Source organism: Protopterus annectens, chromosome 8.part0 (genome assembly GCF_019279795.1).
Source record: "Protopterus annectens isolate FY-2018-M chromosome 8.part0, PAN1.0, whole genome shotgun sequence".
NCBI lineage: Eukaryota > Metazoa > Chordata > Ceratodontiformes > Protopteridae > Protopterus > Protopterus annectens.
This window is the reverse complement of record NC_056741.1, coordinates 528,680,818-528,704,680: the sequence shown is the minus strand read 5'-3', so window position 1 is coordinate 528,704,680 and position 23,863 is coordinate 528,680,818. Positions and strand designations below refer to the sequence as shown.

Genomic DNA, 23,863 nt, shown 5'->3' with positions numbered 1-23,863 from the left:
CTAAAGACATTAAAAATGAAGAACTGAAGACTGTAAATGTAAATGTCCCACCCCAGGCCAGCTGTCTTCTACATAGATTGGCTCACATATTAATATTTAACCACATGCTATTAACACATGATCTCACTCTAACTGCCTTGTACTTGGCCACTGCAGTAAGTTGTGTAGTCTACATATCTACCTGCTGTTAGCACACCATTACAGTGAAATCAGTCATCAGTGGCTGCTTTAACTCAAACCAATGGTGTCTTTGTTTATTTGATGCCAAAGAAAACTTCAATGAGGGAAGTTTTTTGAACATATTCAACTTGTAATGCCTCAGCCACCATCAGTGTTAAACAAAGGTAATTAGCATATGCTTATAGAATACATCTCCTGTCCTATATAAGGTACCAAAAGCACAAACCAATCCACTGAAAAAAGATATTTGATTATAATGAATATCCTATTGTTTCCCCACTCCCAACATGCAAAGCCTGTTACTAAATGAGCAAATAATAACCCCTCTGTGTAGTATGCTGGAGTAAATAAATGCAAACAAATTAAGAAATAGACATGTCTCATCCTGTTCAATTACACTCATACATGCAGAAGAATCACATGAAAATTTTTTTTGTTTTATTTTGCAGCTAATTGAGAAGGCAAACACAGCACCACAAATGTCTTTTATACATGCAGCCTCTTGCATGTTACACAGTATATAAATGTGATCAGAGGAATCAAATGCACAACTGTAGAGTGAAGCTGTAAGCAGCCATAAGGTGTACCCCTCTGTGACATACTTAATAATAATAATAATAATAATAACCAACACCATAGCATAGAGGGATAAAGCCCTAACTTTGGGCCATGTGACCTGGGATCGATTAGGTGTTCAGGCATCTGAATTGCTAGCAGAGAGGTATGGGTGTGCCTGTCCTGGGGGAAGGGGGTTTGTCCTGGTGGTCCCTGCAGGGAGGCATGGTCCATAAAGGGGGGCATTCCTTGGACATACCAAGCGAGCACAGGGGAGGGAGCGAACCAAGCAGTAGGTTATAAATACCCACTGTGGACACAGTCAATGGTATGACTCCCCCTCCCCCCAGAAAGCCCTTAGGTTCCACAGTGGCTTCAGCCTTATATTGGAGGTCCATGATTTGTAGGAGAGGCTGGTACACCCAGCGACTGCTGAGAGCACTAGGGTAAGCAGGAAAGTATGAAGCAGAAGGGAATAATAATAATAATAATAATAATAATAATAATGATGATGATGATGATTCCAATTATGGAGTTCAGAGAAGGTGCAAATGAGGAGTGGTACACAGGAGCAGGTAAGGTATCATATGCAAATAAGCTAGGAATGTCATTCTGGCTATGCATGTAGAAATATAGAGCTTGCAGTCTAGATTATATAATGCAGCAGTGAGACACAAACACAAAGCAAAATGAGTAATCACAAGTTATAGCGATTAAGACTGTGAACTCTGATTCTGCATAACCCTGATGATGGAATAAAAGGCACAAAATGGACAAGTGATCCTGGAGAACAGTAAAAAAAAATCCCAGCAGCACTTGTGTAATGTGTCCTGGCAATACCTGTCACTCTTTTGTTTTATTTTCATAACAAGTGGCAATGTCTTACTGGCTCTGAAGAAGATTGCTTTGTTTCAGGAAGGCCTTATTTCTCTTTCAAGAAACTGATGGCCATTTTTTTCTAATGTCTTTGGTTCTTGGTTGCCTATGGACATATTGGATCATAGGATCATAGCAAGTTACTAGGCTAATGACCCTGGGGCCTTTACAAGCCTAGCCAAGAGTTTATTCCCAAAAAAGAAACCTCAGTCAGCACCTGTCACCCCTGTTAATGAGGGACACAGGTGGAACCCCTGGGACACTTGTGGTTTCCCATCCACTCATCATGGTTGTGCTTGAAGAAGTCAGCAAGGTACTCTGTTTGACGTGTATGGGAAGTGTATTCCTGAGATGGGGCAGCCTCTGGGAGACAAACCTGTCTCTCCAGCAGGTTTTGTTGATGCTGCATATTAGATTCAGGCCTTTCAAGTGGGTAATGCATGAGGAGTTAGACATAGATATGGAGCATCTCTAGCAGGGTAGGGTTCGAGATTGTCTTGTATGTGAGACACAGATCACCCCTGAGCAATCTGTACGATACTGAGTAGAGTGACAGTGATTTGAGCCTGTCTGCATAGGACAGGTGTTGGAGGCCATGGATTCTCTTTGTGAGGTATTTCTGTGACCTTTCCAGTTGGTGCAGATGTTTGGAGAGATACCTACGAAATGGGGTATTATACTCAACTATTGGTCTAATGAGGGAGGAATATAAAGAGGTAATAACCTCCTTTTTTCTGGATGCAATCCCTTTATTTATGAGAGGAACCAAGTAAAAGGCTTTTCTGACCACTGCCGCAACATGATGGTCGAATGTGAGATTGTCGTCAACCTGAGTACCCAGGTCTCTCACTACAGGTTGTGTAGTTAGGGGGTTGACGCTGATGTGGTAATCAGTAGGGGCCATGTTTTTGCCGAATGGTATGATGATATATTTTTTTGCATTTAACCCGAGGCCATGACTTTGGCACTAGTTATTGGTTGCTGTGAGACCCTCTTGCAGTATGTTAACATCATTTGGGGAGTAAATGACAGCACCCAACTTACAGTCATTTGCAAACCTGGTCAGCTACAGGCCTTTTGTCTTTGCCTGGACCTCTGAGAAGTAGATGTCAAACAGTAGGGGTCCCAGGACAGATCCCTGGGGAACTCCCACTAGTGACAGGTCGGCTATCAGAGAATGGAGGCACCTATTTTGACGTTGTGTTGTCCTGTCAGTAAAGCAGTTGGCCACCCACCTAATGAGACAGAGATTTACGCCAAGTTGTGTTAGCTTTTCAATGATGCCCAAGTGGGGTATTGTGTCAAAGGTCTTGGCCAAGTCAAGGTAAGCTGCATGTACTGACTTTCCTTCATCTAGGGCCTTGGTGACAGTCTCAAAGATGTCAACCACTTTCAACGTGCAAGATCTGCCCTTGATGAATCCAAACCGAGTGAGGTCAGCTGCTTGGAGATTGCCTATGTCCTTGTTTATGAGATCCATAATAATACGCTCCATGGCTTTACAGATCAGACTTTTCAAGCTAATGGAGGCAACAGTTCCCAGGGTCAGTAGTGGCACCACCTTTGTCAAGGGGATGACAATGGCAGTTCTCTACTCTGCTGGAATGAAGCTTGTACTTAGGGTGTGGTTGAATAGGTTGCTCAACAGTGAAGCTAGTTCTTGCAGGAGATGGTGCAGAATACAGCCTGGGATACTATCAGGTCCCATGGATGCTGTGTTCTTTGCCTTGGATAGGGCCTTTAACACTTGATCTATGGAGATGTGAGGTGTGGGACAAGTATCGGGGATGTTGAAAGGGCCTTTGGGGGGCAGGGGGTGAGGTTGCGTTGAACCTATCTGCTAGCAGGCTGGCTAAGTCAACAGGATCAGTGTAAGTGATACCGTTAAGTACTAATTTGAAACAGACCTGGGCTTTGCCATGGAGGTTCCTGACGTAACTGAAGAAGGCTTTGTAGTTTCCCTTTGTTTCAGAGGCTAGTTTCGATTCATAATTGGCTTTGGAGGTTTTCACTAGTGATCTAATTTGCTTGTTGAGGCTAAGGAGGGAGTTTTTCCAATTTGGAATTTGTTCCTTTTTACCCTTGGACAACACTTTCTTCCTTTTCTTGTAAAACCTGTTGATAGGGGATATCCACTAGACAAGTTTGTGTTTCCTTGAGGAGCAGGTTTTAGTTCTGTTGGCTATGGCAGAGTCCATGTAGTTGTTCAGGTACCTGTATACTGCATTGGTGTACTGTCCAGCATAGTTGTCTGCATCCTTTGAAAGGGGCAGTGGTGTGAAGCTACTGATACCCTCCCTTAGGAGGTTGTAGTGAGCTTTTGAGAATATTTTTAGTCTGATTATGATTAAGATGTGAGAAACTTCCTATTCAGTTAAAATGCCAACTTCTGAATAGGTGAAGAAATAAGATTCACAGAATTCTAATGCCTGTAAATAAAAAATGAAAAATTTAAAGCAGCACTTTTTGTGAGTAAATCCCCCCCAACTCTAACTTTGAGATCACATAATGTTGGGGGAAGGGTTGATCCTGTTTTCTCAAGGGTGTGCAATCCCACTGTGTAGGACTGACTGTAAGATGCTGATTGCCATGTTTATTTATATAACCAGCCAAAAGCAATGTTTTTATCATAACCATTTGGAATAGGATCATGTAAATCAGTCTTTCTCCTTTATTATCATGTTAGGGGAGAAAATGCTGGTTTAATTGACTAGTTTAGAGAGACAGAAGAATCATTTTATGTATAAGAGATGAGTTGTTTCCTATAAACAGGTTGTTGTTACGAACATAAATGCATACTATCTGTTGTACATCAAGATTTGCAATGCAGAAATCATCTTTGTTGAGTTTGTATCCATCAAAAAAAAGTTTCTAGGAAGGAAATATTAAGTCCATCAGAATAACCAGCTTGAAAGGAGGTAATGTTAGTTTTTGTTGTGTTCCATCCAGGATACAATAGGTTTACTATCAAAATGTGGAATGGCAGATGCGCAAAACCTGGATGGTCAAAAGTATGGTTCCAAGTTTCCGTAATGCCGATCTGTAAATGTTCAAATCCACCTTAGTGAATGCTAGTGTGCATTCTCTCATATAAGGTTGACATTTTGATTGGAGATTGCACTACAGTTGGGATCGGGAAATTTAGCCTTTTCCACACTGTAGTGCGATCTGTTTGTATATATAATATGCAGGGGGTACAGGGAGGCTTGACCCCCCCCCCCCTGGAAAATGTTAGTGTAAAATCAACAGGAAGTCAAGGTAACCTGAGTAATGTTGATAATATTAAAGTGTGAATTATCAACATTACTGCTGTCGTCATTTTGATTAAATAACTTTTTTTTATTTTCGACATTTATTTTCGACTAACTAATTACTCACAAAACTGTGACTCCTGATTTTAATAGTAAATTGATAAAATATACCTTTTTTTAACTTGAAGCACAGAGTTCAATTTAGGAAGTATCTGACTGTAGAAGCTTATGAAATTTGAGAAATTATTAACATGCAAGTAGAACCCACAAGGATGTAGGCTTCATTTCCAAAATGAAAATATTAGGTAAGTTGCTTTTGGTGAAGCCCAAATCTGCGGCATAGAAGGATAAAGCCCAGACTATGATCCAGGTGACCCACATTTGACTAGAGGCATGAGCACTGGTGGGCCCAGGTGGGGGATAATGGGTTTGAGTGACTGATGGACATTCACTCATTTTCAGGGAGGTAGGTGGCCAGGCATACCACATTAGTGATTTCTAGTGATGGGTGATCATTGCTTGAAAAGACTGACCAGGCTTGTGCTGTTGAAGGAGTATGAGTGACACTGAATCAGGGAGATATGTATGTGTGGAAACATGCATGTCTGTCCCTTACCAGGTGTCTCTTTTGAGTCCACAAGCTATCTGCTAAGGAGGGATTTAGGTTGGAAGGGGTGAAGACATCGCTGAGGCCAGCATCTGGCCCATCGCCACCTGTTAGGGGAATAAATGGATTGATAAGTCTCCCTGGTCAGGAAAATGTAGGGCTGTCTCCTTTTCCAGAGATGCCAAGCTGTTGGCCTGGAGGAAGTGGAACCACTGGGCAAGAGATCTTCTTGTTGAAGGTCTTCTAGATTTAGTAAGAATGTGAAAGACATCAACAGAATCTAAGTTTCTTTCAAGAATGAGATGCAAACAATCTAGGCATGATGGCTGAGAGATTTGAGAACTGGGTGTAGAAATGACAGTTGATGCATTGGCAGGACTTTTACAGATAGGAAGAGGCAAAGGAGAAAGATATTTTAATAAGAACTAAGTGACTCTTGTTGCCCTAGCCATCTAGGTGCTGTATTAATAATATTGACCCTCTTCCTTTGCTTTCAGTAGTACTGTCCACATTAAAGAGAATGGGGAAGCATAAGGAAGATTCTGTGTCCATCTACAGGGAGAAGGTGTCTGTTTTCCATGCTTTTGTGACACACTACAAGAAATAAGGATAGTATTTGTATAGTTGTATTTCTTATAAATAGATCTATCAACGTGGACCCCACTCAGATGTTATGTCTGTGAAAACTGATTTATCCAGTTGTTACTGACTGGCCAGTGGTATCTTGATAAAGATGTATGTTATAAAAATGTCTCTGCCTGTTCTATATTGCTAGAAGTGCCGGGCTGCGGGTCAGCTCTTGTTTCCAGATGTTTCATGGCTTATCTGTACAGGTGCTGTGAATTACTACCCTCTTGCTTATTTATGTGTCATATTACTGTTGTATTGTCTATGTTTGTTTGACATTTTTGTTATTAAGGTTTTGCAGCACTTATTTCAGAATTAGGACTCATCTCTTTCATATTTCTGTGATGACAGCAATCATTCAGATCATAGATGCATTTTGAAGGGCTTGATGTGGGCTTCCATGCATAAGCTGAGGCATCTGTTGTTAGAATATGTTTTGGAACTGCATGATTATATGTTGCTAGGCAAAATAATGACTGTAGTGTAGACATGTTCATAACTTTCTTGGATATTTATAAACAAGTTTAGCAAAGGCTAAAAATGATGCATACAACTGATGCAGACACTTGCAATATTTGAAGAGCTATATACATTTTTGTGAGATGTATAAATTTTTAAATGTGAGTTGGGTTGGGTGAATATGATGCTGGAAGTAAAAAATGTAATTTGCTGGCTACACTTTTGTTTTACTGAATGTATGAATGTTATTCTCTGAAACAGATATTTCAGTTGTTGATAGAACAAGTATTGGTTGCTGTGCAAAGAATCTGTGGTTTGACTCCTTAGTTTCTTTTGTGGCCACTGAGCATTCCTCATAGGTGCCCTTGCATGTGTAACCAAAAGCATATGAAAATGCATGGGCTCCTGAAATCTGAGGTATTGTCTTAGCAATGCAACAGGCCTGCCATGTGTTTATGTTTATTTATTTATTGCTTTTGTTTACAAAGAAAGCCCAACTGAGTGCAAAAAAAGTTTTCAGAGGAGGCCCAGGAGGGAGAAAAACTCTACATGTAGAGCATATATAAAGCATATGAAATTAGCTAAGATGGTGGTGTCCTGTGTGGCTGTGGCTACTCTGGCTCCTGAAGTGTGTTTGATGTTTTTATGTGCTTTCTGTCCTGTTTGTGAGGCATTTGGCTGTTCGTGTATGCACTATCTGCAGCCGTGGTGTTTTTCTGCTTGGTCTGGTGGATTGCCTTGAGCTTTGAGGATCATTGGTCTTTCGGAGGTCTCTGAACTGATTGTGGTAGTTTTCAGGCCTTCAGGGGTGGTGTTTATGCTGAGTGTGGGTATTGGAGCCTGATTTTGGATTTTTGGGTTCTGTTGGTTCTATTTGGATTCTGTTGAGTCAAAGAACTGGTCTGGGACTTGGGACATCGCTGATGTTGTAGTATGGAGCGGATGATCTTGGTGAGGATGGTGTGGATGGAGAGGATTGCTATGGCTGCTGTAATCGCTCGGGCCTCAGATGGTGGCAGTTGCGCTGAGTGCAGGTAGCGGTATTGGAGTGAATTCAGAGAGGACGGACTGTGACTTGGGACATTGCTGGTGTTGAGGATGGTTTGGCGACAGTGTGGATGGTGTGGATGGTGAGGATAGCTGCAGTCAATGAAATTGCCAGCGGGATGGAAAGAGCACAATTATTGTAGCTTTGATGCCTTCAGATGGCATGGACTCTGTTGTTGCTGTGTTGTTGTTGTTGCTTCTGTTGTTATGCATATTGTTTATGTGTTATGTTTGCACATAAGCTTAGAGAAGCATAATTTCATTCAGCTGTGCACTTGCTGTATGGTCTGAATGACAATAAAGTTTACTTTGACTTTTGACTTTGATACAATGTAGTAATAACAAAACAGAATGCAAACAACAGCAATTTACAATGTAATACATGCTCCATTTAGAAAAGATAATAGCAAACCATGCCAGGAAGTGTGCACATTCAGTTTCCAGATGTGCAAGTAGAAAAGAAGACAAAACAAAAATAGGGTCTATATTATATATTCAAACTTTCAAAGCTTCGAATCCCACATGTTAGACAACATATGATCGAAGTTTAAAAGTTTGAATATATAATAAAACAAAAAAAAAAAACTTACCTTAATGGTGCAGGCAGGGGGGCACCACCCACACCACCCTACTTAAATATACCAACTCCAAGATCGCACTTCAGTGCAGAAAAGGGAAATTCTCCCATTCTGCACTGAACGGCGCTGTTACGTTTAACCTTCGAACTCTTAAAATGTCGATTATATGGTGTCGACCATATGGCATTTGACATTTCAAGCGTTCGGAGTTTTAATAGGAACCCCAAAAACAGAGATTGCAATTGCACTATCAAGATGAAACGTTTAGAGCCTTGTGGGTGTACCTTAAAATAGATATGGAGATTTTAACTGACTACAGAATGTAAGATTACCTACATTTTCTAAAGTCATAAAGTACAGAGTAGCATGAGAAAATATGTCATGCACTATGCTATATAGAAATAGTTTAAGTGTGAGGTGTACAGCACTTATGATATAACACAGAGTCAAGAGAGGGGGCACAGTGGAATAATGCAGCAAGATGATAGGCTCATTAATTATTATTAGGCTAACTGCCCTTGTGGGCCATTTTAAGCCTAGACAATTACTGCATGTGAGAATCAAACCTTGCACCTTGTGTCTGGAAGGTAAGGACCTTAACCATTTTGCCAAACTCTCACATGATAACAGAGAAGGAGAGGATCACTGAAAATATCTTGAATGTAGGGGGAAGATAGTACAGAAGAGGAGGTTGTCCGAGATTAGTAATGGTTAAGTAAGGACATTCTGAGGAGAGATAGAAAGATGGATGGACAGAGAGAAGGAAGCCAGAAGTGGGAAAGAGGGTCATGGAATGATATGATGGCATGTTGAAGGCAAAAGCTTAGGTGGAAGGAGGAAATTGTTGAAGATGTAAATGGAAGACATGGTTTAGAAAAAGTGTAGAGTAGCTTGCCTACTATTCTGTCTGTGATGACTGTCCAAAGAGAGAAGCAGAGGCTTAGCCATTTGTTTATAAGATGAGACTTTAGATGCGCTTTGAAAGAAGCTTGGGAATGGTCTTGCTTCAAAAAACAGAGGAATGGTATTCCAGCTTTTGAAAATGTAGGCAGATAAAAAGGTAGTCACCTGACGAGTTGTTAGATTTAGTGATAAGTAATAGGATTTGTTAGTGGAACATAGTGATCTGCTTGGAGTGAGGGGCTGAATGATGCTGAGAAGTACACCTCTGAACTGTACAGACTTTCGCAGAATTTCTAGATTTTTGCCTAATATTTTTGATCTGTTCCTCATAAATTTTGTGATTTTCTGGCAAAACACTGGGATGATCTGAGGACTGAGGTCACTAAATAATGATATACTTTTGAGTTTCAGACATCTTATCCTTCAGAAAAATGCATACTAAGACAAATCCTGTTATTCTAGCAACTTTCAAAGTTTAAAAGAACAATATTTAAAGTCTGTCCCAATTTTTGGGTCTTTGTCCCCGATTCTGTCAGACTTTGTCCAAATTTTTTGTACTAAGAGGTTGAGAGATATGTTGACAAGACATGGACATTTATTTGTTTTATGGATCAGGTTATGAATTTTAAGGAGTTGGCAGTACGTTATAAAGTGGGGAAGTTCTAACCAGTGCAGCTCTCTGAGGGTAAAACAATACTTTTGTAAGGTAGGTTTGGCACATATTTCACTACCTTGTTGTAGCATTGTCTCACCCTGCTGAGCAGGGTAGTCTAAAATCTGGTAAAGATGGATGACGAGAGAAGCAGTGTAAGCAGAATGTGGGAGGAGGCAAGGTGTTTTCTTGCAGTATCAGTCAAAGGTTTTGCTCTGTAGAGGAAGCCTAGCTTTTGATATGTTTTTAAATTATGTACTGTATGATGTAAATAAATTTCATATTCTTGGCTATGTATGCTTCTAGCAATTTGGTACGTGGGACAAGTTTGATTTTAGTATTGTTAAAGAAAACGGTATTTTTGAATAGTTAGTTGTTTGGGGTGAAAAGAATTGTTTTTGGGGTTGAGAAATAGCTGCGACTTTGTCAGCTATGTCGCTACTAAAATAAAGATGATGTGTCATTTTTTTTGGCAGACTTTCAGGGTTTTGGATAAAGCAAATAAGAACGGAGTCATCAGCGTAGTGTACTCTGGTTGCACTCTTGAATGATCATGTACAGAGGTCATTAATGAAAATGTAAATGAGTATATGGGACAAAGAAGGGATCTTTGGGGGATGCTAATCTTTGCAGGAAGAAAAGGACCATTAATTTTATCACTTAACTGCTTGTGCTCTAATACAGTGGTAGCTGCGAAACCAGGTTTGTGCAGGGTTATTGAATACTAGGTCAGAGGTTTTTGTAAAAAATGTGATGAGGGACAGTGTCAAAGGCTTCAGAAAGGTCAAGAAAAAAAGCTGATACAAAATTTCCTTCAATTCTGCATGTATTGACTGTATTGATGAAGCTAAGGAGGGCAGTGGCAATGGCAGTGCTGTGGTGAGGGTGAAATCCACACTGAGATGAGGACAGAAGGGAAAATTGTGTGAAATAGCCAAGTAGCTGGATTTGTATACATTTCTCCAAGACTTCAGATAAGGCAGGCAATAGAGTACTAGGTTTGTAGTTAGTGAGTTCAGTGGAGGTGCCTTCTTTATGAAACAGTAGAATATAGCAGTTTTTTCAAAGCAGAGGGACAGAGGATTATTTGATAACACAGTTTATTAGGATGGATACTGGAACTGCAGTGGTGGTGCTGCGGTAGCGTTGTCTCCTCACAGTAAGTCGTTGTCCTGTTCGATTCTCAGCTAGAGAGTCTTCTGTGTAGAGACATGCATGAATGGGCGTACCGTCGTTGAAGGTTGTGCGTCAGGGCTGGCAACTCGGCACGCAAAAATCCACTGCCAATCATTAGCGGACCGGAGTTCCGCTGTGGCGACCCCTAACCGGGAAAAGCCGAAAGACACAACATTAGGATGGATATTGGGAAGGCTATTGCTTCAATTGCAGTTTCAAATGATTTGGGTGGTAAATTCTCAGGTGGTAGGGAGGTAGACTTCAACTTCAGAAGACTTTTTTTGATGGTTGAGTGTAGAGAGTGGTGGAAAGAGAAGCTGTGAAGGTGTTCATAAAGGTTACTATCTCTGTTGACCAATATCTAAGGGAAGACATGCCTCTGTTAAAGTGTAACACTGCAACACTGCTTGCATACCAAATTCTCTGAGATGGAATGTGGCATGATGCCTCTAGATTAACTGTGATTCCTAAGAAAAGAGAAAACCAGTTTTTCTGGTGGCATATATTGTCATAATTGAATGAATGATCTGGGTATGATCAGGCGGTGAGAATGTGAGTAAGACGGTTCCAAATATTTGACATAGCTGTCATCAAAAAAAAAAAAAAAGTTTTCAGCAATGCTAAAGCTACTGTACCAGAACAATCAACATTTGTGTGCAGAACGCAGGGAAGGGAGCATATTCCACTGTAACAGAAAAGTGCTGTAAAAATATGCCTGCGATTAGTACTTCATTGCAAATACAGAATCATAAGCCACAAAATGTAGAGCCTGTAGCATAGGGTGAGAGTGATATTCTGAAGAGGTATGTAATTTGTTTGATGGCTTAGAATGTTAGGCAGGATGCCATTAAGATATCACTTGAAGCAGTTGGAGTTATTCATCTTCCACTCTGAGTGCCTACTATGCTTAAGTTAAACCTAAGTAACAGCTGAGGCATATGGAATTAGGAATAATAGCCAACTAAACGGAACCTACAGAATAGATGCAATAAGAGAGAACAATGGACCTTGTTAGTAGTTTTCCATGCTTGTCAGAATTATTCAGTAGCAGTGATGTAATTGTGTCAACTTGATATTGATTACTCCAGCAGTTGCCAAGTAACACTAAATTTGATGCAATATACTTGTGGTGGCCAGAACTTGTCTGCATTTCCTTTTTTTTTTATTAATACCATTTGTATGGGGAGTTGCCATTCTCTTAACTCCAACTTGCTATTGTTAAAACATACTGGGTGCAGGGGGTTAGGGGGTGGCAGCCCCCCTTACAAATGGAATTATCTATCTATCTATCTATCTATCTATCTATCTATCTATCTATCTATCTATCTAAATAAAATAAGGGCCCCAGAGTGAAAAAAAAATGTTAACAAACAGCCAATTCTGTCTGTTTGCTTAACTGCAAAACATAAAATGGAAAAAAAGCTGCAATACCTTTGTCATCACAATTCTGGATCAGCACTTTTGCTGTACCCAGTGTTCTTCATTATTGCAATGACTGAGATAGTAGTATGGTGACTGAGGTCATACAGAAGAAAGTCAGAATTTATACTAAGCAACAGGATCTTAGGAAATGAATTAAGAGAACAAATTATTCATTGCAAACCACTGAAGAAGTGGTTGGGACACTTGCTGATTGAGAATAGTTTAAATGAGATGTTGGCAAAGTTAATGTAACTGGGAGCATGCAGAAACAAATTGAAAATCTACTGTTATGTGATTCTAGGGAATGGAACAATGTCTGTCAAAGTTTGTTTCACACTTGTCAGACAACATTGTACCTGTGAAGAAGCTTCTAGGGTGTGATGTAGTATGATGCTGGTCAGCATATCAAGAAAAGAGTTTTGAGTTACTGAAAAAAATCCTTATAATAACTAGGTCACCATCTCTGAAGTGCTATGATGCACAGCTACTTACAGGCATGCAAGCTTATGTAGTCAACAATGGAAAGGAGCAGTCCTGCTGCAGGAAGGCAGACTTGTTGCATCTGCATCAAGGGCATTGACTAATATGGAGACATGCTATGGACAAATTGAGAAAGAGATGCTAGCAATAGTCTGTGGCTATCAAAAGTTCCTTGACTACTATAAGGGGAAAAGTATTGCTGTGGAGCCTGACCACAAGCCAGTTCAAAGTATATTTAAGCATTCCTTATACAAAGAAAGTGCAGGATAGCTGATAATGTTATTAGCACTACAGAACTATGTCCTACAATACAGCCAAGAAAGCTTATGCTCATCACAGGTGCTGTCAGCAGAACATAACCTAAGGGATATAATGAAGATCTGCTACAAAAGTACTTATACCAACGCCTGCAGAAAAGCTGCAAGAACTGAACGCTGCTATGAGGGATGACATAAAATACCACCTTCTACATGATGTCATCAAGACAGAATGGCTAGGAGTGAAACAACTACATCCTTACTTAATCTGTTCTTTTCCTTCATGGGTGGGCTGTAGTGTATATAGCGAATAATCTTCAGGGGTGATAAGGTGATTATTCCATCTCTGGTAAACGTTACTGAAGATGCATGTATCGCATCTTGGTATAACAATGTGCAAAGAGACTATTCAATATAATGTGCTGTTGAATATGTCCGTACAATCAGAGCAGATGATTTAAGGCTCAGATCAGTGTGAAGTGTTTAAGAATCAGAATCAAAAAGATAAGTTCATTCCAAATAAAATCCATTTATTACAATTGTTGAAGTTAGGGATTGATTTGTAATAGCCAAATAAACAGAACCTACAGAATGGGTGTAATGACAGAGAACACTGGGCCTTATTGGTATGTTTCCTTGCTTGTTAGATTGATACAGTAGCAGTGTAGTTTGACATTTACTGAGTCATTGTGTCAACTTGCTGTTGAGTACTCCAGCCATTACCAAGCAACATTAAACTCGATGTAATGTAATCCAATTTTTTTGTTGTGTGTGCAGATTTCTAGTCCAAGTACCCAAAGATGGTTCGGTCAAAGAAACATAGCAACACACTCAGTGATAATTGAAATCTAGAGTTCCCAAACATGTTACATTTGCACAAATAGTGTCTCATAATGGTCCACGATTTTCTAACCAGGAATTTCAAAGTCTTGCCAAGAAAAGGGAAGACACATAATTCAGGTTCCAGGTATCATGAGTCAGATGGTCAAGTTGAAAGAATGATCCAAACATTAAAAACATTCTGAGAAATGTGACTTTTCTAATCAAACTGTGAGTGTATAGGAATTTCTCCTATCTGTAGGAATTTCACCAGTGCAATAGTTAATGGGTGGAAGGCTAATGTCCAAGCAACCTGCATCATTTCCTTGTTTGTACCAAGGAGAAGACAATCAGGACTGGAATGGTTTTAAATAAGGCAGACGAAACATATACTATTTTATGGGTACACAGGCAAAAAAATGTTTCTATTTTGAATAAAGGAAGGAAAGAATGACCCTGGATCAAAATTTAAGTTTGAAAATGGCAGTTCAGACTACTGTCGTTAGTCTTCTTCCTGATCATTTCTATCTCCCAACAACATAATCTAGTTCAAGTCCAAGGTACTCATGATTCTACTAGTCATCTCCTGTTTTTTCTGTCTCTCAAGCATTGGCAGTTAGATTTAGTGATAAGTAATAGGATTTGTTAGTGGAACATAGTGATCTGCTTGGAGTGAGGGGCTGAATGATGCTGAGAAGTACACCTCTGAACTGTACAGACTTTCGCAGAATTTCTAGATTTTTGCCTAATATTTTTGATCTGTTCCTCATAAATTTTGTGATTTTCTGGCAAAACACTGGGATGATCTGAGGACTGAGGTCACTAAATAATGATATACTTTTGAGTTTCAGACATCTTATCCTTCAGAAAAATGCATACTAAGACAAATCCTGTTATTCTAGCAACTTTCAAAGTTTAAAAGAACAATATTTAAAGTCTGTCCCAATTTTTGGGTCTTTGTCCCCGATTCTGTCAGACTTTGTCCAAATTTTTTGTACTAAGAGGTTGAGAGATATGTTGACAAGACATGGACATTTATTTGTTTTATGGATCAGGTTATGAATTTTAAGGAGTTGGCAGTACGTTATAAAGTGGGGAAGTTCTAACCAGTGCAGCTCTCTGAGGGTAAAACAATACTTTTGTAAGGTAGGTTTGGCACATATTTCACTACCTTGTTGTAGCATTGTCTCACCCTGCTGAGCAGGGTAGTCTAAAATCTGGTAAAGATGGATGACGAGAGAAGCAGTGTAAGCAGAATGTGGGAGGAGGCAAGGTGTTTTCTTGCAGTATCAGTCAAAGGTTTTGCTCTGTAGAGGAAGCCTAGCTTTTGATATGTTTTTAAATTATGTACTGTATGAAGTAAATAAATTTCATATTCTTGGCTATGTATGCTTCTAGCAATTTGTGCGTGGGACAAGTTTGATTTTAGTATTGTTAAAGAAAAGCGGTATTTTGAATAGTTAGTTGTTTGGGGTGAAAAGAATTGTTTTGGGGTTGAGAAATAGCTGCGACTTTGTCAGCTATGTCGCTACTAAAATAAAGATGATGTGTCATTTTTTTGGCAGACTTTCAGGGTTTTGGATAAAGCAAATAAGAACGGAGTCATCAGCGTAGTGTACTCTGGTTGCACTCTTGAATGATCATGTACAGAGGTCATTAATGAAAATGTAAATGAGTATATGGGACAAAGAAGGGATCTTTGGGGGATGCTAATCTTTGCAGGAAGAAAAGGACCATTAATTTTGTCACTTAACTGCTTGTGCTCTAATACAGTGGTAGCTGCGAAACCAGGTTTGTGCAGGGTTATTGAATACTAGGTCAGAGGTTTTTGTAAAAAATGTGATGAGGGACAGTGTCAAAGGCTTCAGAAAGGTCAAGAAAAAAAGCTGATACAAAATTTCCTTCAATTCTGCATGTATTGACTGTATTGATGAAGCTAAGGAGGGCAGTGGCAATGGCAGTGCTGTGGTGAGGGTGAAATCCACACTGAGATGAGGACAGAAGGGAAAATTGTGTGAAATAGCCAAGTAGCTGGATTTGTATACATTTCTCCAAGACTTCAGATAAGGCAGGCAATAGAGTACTAGGTTTGTAGTTAGTGAGTTCAGTGGAGGTGCCTTCTTTATGAAACAGTAGAATATAGCAGTTTTTTCAAAGCAGAGGGACAGAGGATTATTTGATAACACAGTTTATTAGGATGGATACTGGAACTGCAGTGGTGGTGCTGCGGTAGCGTTGTCTCCTCACAGTAAGTTGTTGTCCTGTTCGATTCTCAGCTAGAGAGTCTTCTGTGTAGAGACATGCATGAATGGGCGTACCTTCATTGAAGGTTGTGCGTCAGGGCTGGCAACTCGGCACGTAAAAATCCACTGCCAATCATTAGCGGACCGGAGTTCCGCTGTGGCGACCCCTAACCGGGAAAAGCCGAAAGACACAGCATTAGGATGGATATTGGGAAGGCTATTGCTTCAATTGCAGTTTCAAATGATTTGGGTGGTAAATTCTCAGGTGGTAGGGAGGTAGGCTTCAACTTCAGAAGACTTTTTTTGATGGTTGAGTGTAGAGAGTGGTGGAAAGAGAAGCTGTGAAGGTGTTCATAAAGGTTACTATCTCTGTTGACCAATATCTAAGGGAAGACATGCCTCTGTTAAAGTGTAACACTGCAACACTGCTTGCATACCAAATTCTCTGAGATGGAATGTGGCATGATGCCTCTAGATTAACTGTGATTCCTAAGAAAAGAAAACCAGTTTTCTGGTGGCATATATTGTCATAATTGAATGAATGATCTGGGTATGATCAGGCGGTGAGAATGTGAGTAAGACGGTTCCAAATATTTGACATGGCTGTCATCAAAAAAAAAAAAAAAGTTTTCAGCAATGCTAAAGCTACTGTACCAGAACAATCAACATTTGTGTGCAGAACGCAGGGAAGGGAGCATATTCCACTGTAACAGAAAAGTGCTGTAAAAATATGCCTGCGATTAGTACTTCATTGCAAATACAGAATCATAAGCCACAAAATGTAGAGCCTGTAGCATAGGGTGAGAGTGATATTCTGAAGAGGTATGTAATTTGTTTGATGGCTTAGAATGTTAGGCAGGATGCCATTAAGATATCACTTGAAGCAGTTGGAGTTATTCATCTTCCACTCTGAGTGCCTACTATGCTTAAGTTAAATCTAAGTAACAGCTGAGGCATATGGAATTAGGAATAATAGCCAACTAAACGGAACCTACAGAATAGATGCAATAAGAGAGAACAATGGACCTTGTTAGTAGTTTTCCATGCTTGTCAGAATTATACAGTAGCAGTGATGTAATTGTGTCAACTTGATATTGATTACTCCAGCAGTTGCCAAGTAACACTAAATTTGATGCAATATACTTGTGGTGGCCAGAACTTGTCTGCATTTCCTTTTTTTTTTATTAATACCATTTGTATGGGGAGTTGCCATTCTCTTAACTCCAACTTGCTATTGTTAAAACATACTGGGTGCAGGGGGTTAGGGGGTGGCAGACCCCCTTACAAATGGAATTATCTATCTATCTATCTATCTATCTATCTATCTATCTATCTATCTAAATAAAATAATGCCCCAGAGTGAAAAAAAAATGTTAACAAACAGCCAATTCTGTCTGTTTGCTTAACTGCAAAACATAAAATGGAAAAAAAGCTGCAATACCTTTGTCATCACAATTCTGGATCAGCACTTTTGCTGTACCCAGTGTTCTTCATTATTGCAATGGCTGAGATAGTAGTGTGGTGACTGAGGTCATACAGAAGAAAGTCAGAATTTATACTAAGCAACAGGATCTTAGGAAATGAATTAAGAGAACAAATTATTCATTGCAAACCACTGAAGAAGTGGTCGGGACACTTGCTGATTGAGAATAGTTTAAATGAGATGTTGGCAAAGTTAATGTAACTGGGAGCATGCAGAAACAAATTGAAAATCTACTGTTATGTGATTCTAGGGAATGGAACAATGTCTGTCAAAGTTTGTTTCACACTTGTCAGACAACATTGTACCTGTGAAGAAGCTTCTAGAGTGTGATGTAGTATGATGCTGGTCAGCATATCAAGAAAAGAGTTTTGAGTTACTGAAAAAAATCCTTATAATAACTAGGTCACCATCTCTGAAGTGCTATGATGCACAGCTACTTACACGCATGCAAGCTTATGTAGTCAGCAATGGAAAGGAGCAGTCCTGCTGCAGGAAGGCAGACTTGTTGCATCTGCATCAAGGGGATTGACTAATATGGAGACATGCTATGGACAAATTGAGAAAGAGATGCTAGCAATAGTCTGTGGCTATCAAAAGTTCCTTGACTACTATAAGGGGAAAAGTATTGCTGTGGAGCCTGACCACAAGCCAGTTCAAAGTATATTTAAGCATTCCTTATACAAAGAAAGTGCAGGATAGCTGATAATGTTATTAGCACTACAGAACTATGTCCTACAATACAGCCAAGAAAGCTTATGCTCATCACAGGTGCTGTCAGCAGAACATAACCTAAGGGATATAATGAAGATCTGCTACAAAAGTACTTATACCAACGCCTGCAGAAAAGCTGCAAGAACTGAACGCTGCTATGAGGGATGACATAAAATACCACCTTCTACATGATGTCATCAAGACAGAATGGCTAGGAGTGAAACAACTACATCCTTACTTAATCTGTTCTTTTTCTTCATGGGTGGGCTGTAGTGTATATAGCGAATAATCTTCAGGGGTGATAAGGTGATTATTCCATCTCTGGTAAACGTTACTGAAGATGCATGTATCGCATCTTGGTATAACAATGTGCAAAGAGACTATGCAATATAATGTGCTGTTGAATATGTCCGTACAATCAGAGCAGATGATTTAAGGCTCAGATCAGTGTGAAGTGTTTAAGAATCAGAATCAAAAAGATAAGTTCATTCCAAATAAAATCCATTTATTACAATTGTTGAAGTTAGGGATTGATTTGTAATAGCCAAATAAACAGAACCTACAGAATGGGTGTAATGACAGAGAACACTGGGCCTTATTGGTATGTTTCCTTGCTTGTTAGATTGATACAGTAGCAGTGTAGTTTGACATTTACTGAGTCATTGTGTCAACTTGCTGTTGAGTACTCCAGCCATTACCAAGCAACATTAAACTCGAGAGTCCAACATCTTGACTGCTGTGCTTGCAAGTTGAAAGCCAACAAATCATACAATTTAAACATTTTTGGAAAGGAGCAAGTCTCCTTTACATTTCTCATTGTGGAACCCCCTGCTGCTTAGATTGACTAACTCTGAGATTGCACTAGCATGGAGAAAGGGGGTCAGTCTGATCCCTATACATAACATTGATCTATAATGGTGCTCTGCAGTTCATACTTCAGCACTCAGTTACTGGAGCACTTAATAAGATGGGCTTGACTATCAGGTTAATGGATGAGATGTCCCTCGAGATAACCAATGACATAAAAAAAATATATCCCTCAAGATAATGCGTGGCACGCATAGATATATAATATAGGATATTTTTGTAAAGATAAAGCGTGATCATAGGTTCATAGGTAGGTACTAGGCTATCTGCCCAAAGGCATTTATAAGCCTAGCCAGAATGTGTTGGCTTTCACTGCCCCCTTAGATTAGTTCCCTGTGCCTCTGTCCAGCAGAGCCACTAAAGTGATCCCTGGGGTAAACTTTCTGTTTCTCAGCCACTTGTCAAGGTTTCTCTTGAAGAGTGTTAGCGAGGAGCTCTGCCTAATGTAGATTGGAATCTTGTTCCAAAGCATGGGAAGTCTCTGGGACAGAAATCTATCCCTCCAGCACATCCTATTTATTGTTGTGGTGAGGTTTAGGTCCCTAGAGCATGTGGCTCGAGGGGATATGGTTTTCTTTAGGTGGAGCATGTCCATCAATTCTGGGTTGGACATGGCCTTGTATGTCAGGCAGAGATCACCTCTGAGTATGCGGTATGCAACCAAGTACAGCTGAAGTTTCTTTAGTCGAGCTGCATAGGGCTTCTGTTTGAGGCCAGTGATCCTCTTGGTGAGGTATTTCTCTGGTCTTTCCAGCTGTTGCAGGTGTCTTGTAAGGTACATCCCAAATGGGGCGTTGTAGTCTATGATGGTTCTGATGAGTGATGAGTAGAGGGGCACAATGACCTCTTTTGATCTGAATGTGAACCCTTTTGTGATTAAGTGGGCCACATAGAAGGATTTTCTAACTACTTTGGCAATGTGATAACTATCTACTTTGGTCCCCAGATCCTTTATTACGTCTTCCGTATTTAGGGGACTATCACCTATGTGGTAGTTTGTGGGTACTTTGTTTTTTCCAAAGGGGATGACTATGCACTTTTTGGCATTTAGCTTGAGGCCATGATTTTGACACTAGGTATCTGTCTCAGTGAGACCCTTTTGGAGGATGTCTGTGTCAGCCAGAGAGTCAGTTATAGCCCCTACTTTGCAGTCGTCTGCGAACTTGGCCAGCCATAGTCCTCCTGTGCTTGCCTGTACCTCTGAGAAGTGTATGCTGAACTGGAGGAGTCCTAGGACTGAGCCCTGGGGAATGCCACTTATAACCGGTTTAGAGTTGGACCTAGCTCCTGCAACTCATACCATGTGGGTTCTGTCCATGAGCCAGTTGGCAACCCATCTTGTGACGTACGGGTTTATGTTCAGGCTGGTGAGCTTGTCTATAATACCAGAATGGGGAATGGTGTTGAAGGCCTTTGTGAGGTCTAGAAAGGCTGTGTGGACCACCTTTCCCTCATCTATAGCCTTGGTAACTGTTTCAAAGAAGTCCACCAGCTTTAGGAGGCATGATCTGCCCTTAACAAAGCTGAATTGGGTAGGGTCCAGTGTTTGGAGGTTCCCAATGTCTCTGTTAATGAGTTCCATGATGATGTGCTCCATAGCCTTGCAGATTAAGCTGGTCAGACTTATAGGGCAATAGCTCCCGGGGTCTGTTGTGGCTCCGCCTTTGTGGAGCAGAATAACCATTGCTGTGCGCCACTCTATGGGTATGTAGCCTGTGGAGAGGCTGAGTTTGAACAGTGTGGTTAGGTGAGGGGTTAGTTCTTCTTTGAGCTTGTGTAGGACGCAGCCTGGGACACCGTCCGGTCCCATTGATGCTGTGTTTTGGCTTTGGAGAGGGCTGTTTTAACCTGAGTGTCTGTGATTTCAGGGGCTCTACATTCTTCTGGTATGGTTATGGGCCCTTTTGGGGGTGAGAGGGGGGTGAAGTTGCGCTGAACCTGTCTGCCAGGATGTTGGCGATATCGGTCGGTTCAGTGTATTTTGTACCATTCTGCACTAACTCCGAGCAGATCTGAGAATTGCCACTTAGATTCTTGACATAGCTAAAGAATGCCTTGTGGTTATCTTTGGAGTTCTTGGCAATTTTTCTTTCGAAACTAGCCTTGGATGATTTTATGAGGGATCATAGTTTCTTGCTGATACTGATCAGGGATGTCTTCCCTTCTTGGGATTTTACTCTTTTCTGTACTAGTTTCCTCCTTCTATTGTTTAGCTTGTTTATGGCAGGGGTCCACCAGACTGGTTTCCTTTTCTTGGAGGAATGAGTCTTGGTTTTGCTTGGGATAACAAAATCCATGCATTCTTGTAGGTGCCCGTAGAGTGCATTAGTAAAGGATTTTCCAGCTTGGACAGCATTATCCTTTAGCATGACAGCTTTGAAACTTTCCACCTTGGTCTTAAGTAAAGTGAAGTTTGCTTTTGAAAATTTTTTCATGGTGGTTTCCTTGACCAGGGGTAGGGGCAGAATTTGGATGTCCAGAGTGATTAGTTTATGGTCATATCTAACCAACAAGAGGTTGACCTCCGGTGGGGAGCACCGGTCGTCCATGTTGGTAATGACCAGGTCCAATATGTTGTCACCTCTGGTGGGGGTGTTGACCAGTTGATCCACGGTGTTTGAGTTTATAAAGTCTAGGAAATGTTGGGGAAGGAAGTTAGTACTAAAGTAGCTCTCCCAGTTAATGTTTGGGTAATTGAAATCACCCAATATCAGGGTGTTTGGTAGGACCTTTATGTTTCCCAGTATTTCCAAAAATGTGGAATGGGGGTCCTGGGACATGGTGGGTGATCTGTAGCAAGCTACAATTTGAATTGCAGTTTTGCCCGTTGTTAGTTGCATGTGGATGATCTCTGAAGCATCATGCTGTGCCACTAACCTGGAGGTGTGGGTATCCTTGATGAATATGTATTTTTTTTGTATTTCGGTCCGGGTTTTGTGGCCAAAATGTATGGTATGAGTTGTAGCCTGGTATTGATGGGGTGGTCTCTGGAGCCTTAAACCAGGTTTCTGTTACTGCACATATATCGATTTTCTCTATACTGAGGAGTGGCTTGAGTGCGTGCATTTTGAGGTTTGGACTTTTGGCATTGAATAGTATTACCCTCAGTTTTTGGGGTCTATATCAGAACATTGAAGTTTTAAAACTTTGAATGTTCTAATATCGACCTGTTTTAATCGAACGCTAAAAATAGTGAAACTGCAGAACACCAAATTCTTTCCTAGGGAAAGAATTTGGTTGGCTGGTTCTGCAGCTTCGCTATTTTCAGCACTGTGGTGGAGATTTATGGGTCGGGTTCAGATAAGTGTGTGGTTGTGTGGTTGTTAGGATTAGGGCATGGGTTAGGTGAGTTAGGGTTAGGGCGCGGGTTAGGTGAGTTAGGGTTGGGGCACGGGTTAGGTGAATTAGGTTTAGGGGCGGGTTAAGTGAGTTAGGGTTAGGGCGCAGGTTAGGTGAATGTGCGATAGTGACGGACCTTAGGGTTAGGGTTTGGGTTAAGGTAAGTGGATAGATAGTAGTGTATGTATAGTTTAGTGTAGTGTTCGTTGTAGGATTATAAGTGTATGTGTGTGTATTGATGATTCTTAGATGTGCTTGTGTTGTGTGCATGTGTTTTGGAATAGCGAATTTTTTTCCAAGGAAAAAATTCTCTGTTCTGAATGCTCGATATTATGTGGTTTAGATATTTTAGGTTCGATGAAATAGTTCGCTATTTTCATCTTTCGATAACGTGATATCAACATGTTTTTTGTTACTTGCGCTATTTACGATGGTGTGTTTGTCTTTTGAGCTTTGCATAAAAAGGCACTATGGGGTGGCAAGAGCCTTGGCCAGTATTCGAAAGCCTAAGGGTGACAGGTGCAAGTCATCTCTTGTGAAGCAGCGTGGCTTGTCGAGCATGTTATCCCAGGCGGACAGACACTGGATCCCCTTTGAATGACACCAGAAGCTTAGACAATTGTTGAAATTGATAATTTTTTCTTTATACCATGGTATCATTCTTTGTGAGGGCAAGATGCTACTTAGGATCAGGGTCATACATGCCTGAGCTACAAGATCAGAGAGCTCTTCCATGTCTTTTTTCATGTAGTCCAGGGAGGTACAGCTCAGGTCATTCACACCAACATGGACAATGACAGAGTCGTATTTGTACTTGTTCTGGAGTGACCTGAGTGCTTGTGTTATGTGGCAGATCCTGGCACCCAACAGGCACCTAACAGTAACCTTCTGCTTGTCCAGCCTAGTGAGTGGGACATCAGTGTGCCTGACCATAGAGTTGCCTATTACTAGTGTGTTGGGTATGTTATTTTGCCTTAAGGGCTGTGATTGCGTGGCACACTGGTTTTGTGAAGTATGTGTTTCATGGTTTGTGTTGGGGGGGTGGAGGTTGCTTGGATGTCTGCTTTGGAGGTCTCTGTTGCTTTTGCAGATTTTTATTTAGAGCCTCCGAGTATGTTTTCATGTAATTATGTGTGTTTTTTGCCAGTCCTGGTTTAATAGGTCTATGTGAGACTGGTGGTGTGATGCAAGTAATTCCCTTCTCCTCTTGACTGTCTGATCCAGTCTTGGGTTGAGAGAGCTTAGCCTCCAGTTTGGCTGTATAATTGCATCTCTTGCATGTATTAGTATTTGGTGGTAGGAGGAGAGGGTTGTCTGTGTACATGAGGCAG

General features: G+C 40.6%; 1 protein-coding gene across 1 annotated transcript in view; it reads left to right on the top strand.

Moving 5' to 3' along the window:
* ANXA9 (annexin A9) overlaps positions 1-23,863 on the top strand; it is a 504,993-nt gene that overhangs the window by 156,496 nt on the left and 324,634 nt on the right. The window lies entirely within an intron of this gene.